The 3832-nt window shown below is 47.5% G+C and overlaps 1 long non-coding RNA gene across 1 annotated transcript; it reads left to right on the forward strand.

Moving 5' to 3' along the window:
• The first annotated feature begins 1263 nt into the window (after nucleotides 1-1263).
• Nucleotides 1264-3832, forward strand: LOC149363712 (uncharacterized). Its single transcript, XR_016289108.1, has 3 exons — nucleotides 1264-1307; nucleotides 2685-2735; nucleotides 3485-3832. It is a non-coding gene; the product is annotated as an uncharacterized LOC149363712 (long non-coding RNA).

Raw genomic sequence — 3832 nt, forward strand, 5'->3', positions numbered from 1 at the left:
TACCCATACATGGCGAGCACTTTCTTGTAGCGGCCCATGTTTGTGTGCCTACATCCGATGGGGACACTTTTAATAAAAGCGCGCATTCACAAGGCATGACTTGATCTCCTTAAAGCAAGCAAAAAAAGCGTAGACGTGCGCCTAGCTAAACGCACCAAGAGAGGGCGCCACACGTTTCTTGCCGATGCTGAGGATGCATGATGAATAGAAAAATAGCCAGGGAAAAATTCTGCCTCTTTCAAATGTAAAATACTTTACATCAATTAAAAGATGGGACATTTCGCTACCTAAAGCTCCTAGAGCAGTCCGATATATTGTAAATCATGGCAGCGGTGAGTGATCAAGTGAGGACAAGTAGGGTTTTTTTCGCGACCTCGTCATAGGCATCATGTGACCATATCTCATCGCGCAGGGTAAACGCAATATTTAAGCCACAGTCATGAAACTTTACTAAAAGAAACTTTATGAGGTATTTAACCCCTCAGGGTCAGAGCTCGCTTGTAACTGTTATGCGTGATGAGATATTGATTTTTTATTTTTCATCGCCATTCAGTTACGCGCCGCCGCGCCGCCGGCTGTCGCGAGATGGCGCGACCGGTTTTCCGAGGCGCATGGGCCGGAATCCTGGGGATGTTTGCTCTTATGCTGCTTTTGGCTGCCTTCTTGAACGAAAGGGAATGACAAGCTAGTACCAGTGCTGTGTCCATGTCACTCCTTTAGTTTCATCATCCCGACACAACTGTGTTCGGTCCAAGGACCTCCTTTATTCAGTCATATTATAATATATAGCCCGTTGTGCCATCTGGCGGTGATAATAGGACACTTTTATTTTTCTTTCTTTTTATCAGCTCATTGTAAAGTGTGATTGTATTATCTATGACATCATCCTGATACACACTCTGCGCACCTGTGCCACTGATACGCGCTGACTTAAGCCCCATACTTTCGTTTCCTTCGCCCAGTTACCGCAGAAATCATGTGACAGCTCGGCACGTGTATATTTCAGGACGGAGCATTACAGATGGTCTTTCTTGATCATATAGGACGAGCCTCTGTCTCTATGACATTATCATCATTTGCAATTGCTTGTATAAGTATATGCGTCTATTTGGTTTTAGGTAAAGAGATTTCTTTGTTTTCTACTCGTCTGGTGCACCTACGGTTCACCTATACCGACCTCGTTTGGACGCCCCAACAAGTGCAGTCATGCTTTTGATGACACATGTGAAATGCAATGACTTTTTCTTTCTTCCTTGCAGGCGGAATCTTCCGCTGATATGATCCATTTCCTTCTACACTGGGAAGAGGTAGGCGTATATTGCACATCAGTTATTCGCGATTACTGGGTTCTTACTGCTGATCGGGCATTTTGACCCGTATTTGGTTGCAACTGTTCAAAGATATGCCATCTGCAGTTCACTGCTGGGTTCATGAATCACTGTTCAAGTGCAACGGAGTGATCGGCAGCTTTGAAGCCTGCAAGAAACCTGACTGAGACAGTATTCCCGCGAAGTGAAAATTGCAAATATAGAAACAAGGATGCCGTAGTTGAGGACTCGTGATTCATTTCGACCACCTGGGGTTCTACTAACGTGCACTGCCATCGCACATCACACGGACGTTTTCGTATTTCTCCTCGATCCAATTACGGCCGCCGCGGCCGAGATCGAATCCGTGACGTTGGGATCAGCAATAGAACGCCAAAGGCACTTAGGCCCCGGAGCGTGTGCCGCGAGGAAATATTAAGAATCGTAGAGATTATTAATATTAGCCAGAGCGAAAGCAGCCGGTGCTGCACTTCGTCCACCATTGAGAGGTGCAAAGATGCCGGAATGCTTTGGTTATTGTTGGGCATGAAACATGCATTCAACCATAACAATACGATTCTACTCGTGGCAAACCACAAAGAAATGCTGTGAAAGCTTCTGTACCATCATAACGCTTGTGTTAAATTTGCTGAAAACGTGGAAAGCGCAGTATTAATTTCACCTGAGCGCAGAGTAGAGCATCGCGGCGCCGCTGCCGATTTCAAAGGCAGAATCCACGTTTTCGACCCAACACTAGCCGAGCCGAGTACGAAACCTCGGCTTCCCGGCATTGACAGTGGCGCCAAGCTTCCTGTAGGTAACTATGAGAAACTCTGTGGCTCCGGAGGTCCCGGGCTTCGTTAAGGTGTTTCTGTCGACGACAGGTGGCGCGTCGACTTAATCGTCACTGCCTCGAAGAAGCTCTTTTTTGGAGGGGTGGAGACACCTGTTGTCTGGTCGCGCGACGCCATTTTGAATCACAGAGGTTGCTTCGACCCCTACAATGAAGAGACAGATGCTAAAATTTATTCTGAAATAAGACTTCCAGGTGTGGGAGCAGTATGAAATGTTATCATGTGTTCCGGATAAATTTTGATGCGACTAATTGAGGGTGTGATACAAAATGAGAGGAGCAAACCGATCCCTCAGGCGTGCCGGCGACAGAACAGAAGGAAGTGCTCCACACATGGCGGCAACGCGGCATAATCTGCGTATGTTGAACGGTTTGCGACACACATCAGTCGTCGCTCCTGTCCGTATTAAACTCCCTGGGTCAGACACTCGCGGAGACTGAGCGATGTTTGTAGCAACTGCTCTGCGGTTTGGAAATACAAGGACTTTCTCCTGACCCGACGCTTTGTGTGTTTCCTCATTCAGATATCTTCGCACTTTGTGGTACCTGCTACCCTCATCACCGCCGGCTTAGAGGTGATCCATTTACACTTTTCTACCACTGCAGACAACAACGTTTTCCTAATATTGTGCTTCATAACTTGGCGGAGAGCTATGGCGTTATTAAGAGCGGCTTACAAATTTAACAAATTTTACAACTGCTTTTGATAGTGTCTTAATTTAATGACTTTACCAAAAAAATTTTGTGACTGCGTGCCAACATGCGTTTAAACAATGGGGACTTAAGGGTGGTCATATTCTAAACCTAATTCGTCTCGTAGAATTCCTGCAACAAGCTCGTATTGGGAGGTATTTTCTTCCAAATTTCCAACTCAGTCAGCGCAATAACTGGTGCAAGGCTATGACGATCGGCACGAAACTTCTCCTTGGTGTGATGCAGCTTTTTTTTCCCCCGAGCCGAAGTCATCCCCTTCGCATGTTCGTCTACGCCATTCGCAAAAGAAACACTGCATGCAGCAGCTGCGTCACAAAGGGACGAACTTTTCGCCGCTCGTCCCATCTTGTCGACGAAAATTAACCCTTGCTGGGCTGAAAATTTGAGGCGAATATCTAGGAGCACTGTTAAACAACGAAAATTCTGCAGAATAGTAATGCCTGTAAGCTTGCGATATAAACATGCATATTAACAGCGGTGACCGAAAGGTGTAACTATTTAGTTAATCACAACATTCACAACGACAATTACCCCATAGTTCTGCCTTTGTCGTAATTAGGGCTGACGATCGCGATGGCGCTGACAGCAGGATCTGCCCCGATTCGCGCAGGCGTTCTTCCTCTGCTCCCTGATTCGTTACCAGCGGAACTTCACGCCGAAGAGCAGCGACCAAGAAGCGGCCGCAGCCGCGGCGCCGGCCGAAGCGGACCACGCCGCAGCAGCAGCACCCGCAGGAGGGTCGCCGGCCGACGTCACCCACTCGTCCGAATCCTCGGGATCCGGAGACGCCGGCGGAAAGTGAAGGCACCATTCCAGAAACCGCACAGCGAGTCTGGTTTCTTGTGCGTGCCTTCACCGCTGCCCACTCAACAAATAAGACGTAGTACCGCGCGCAATTTTAACTTACACACATGTGGCTAAGAATGTTGTTTCAATAAAACGCTCTCTCCCATTTCAA

The sequence above is a fragment of the Amblyomma mixtum genome, chromosome 2 (genome assembly GCF_055824585.1).
Source record: "Amblyomma mixtum isolate Tamu chromosome 2, ASM5582458v1, whole genome shotgun sequence".
Taxonomy (NCBI): Eukaryota; Metazoa; Arthropoda; class Arachnida; order Ixodida; family Ixodidae; genus Amblyomma; species Amblyomma mixtum.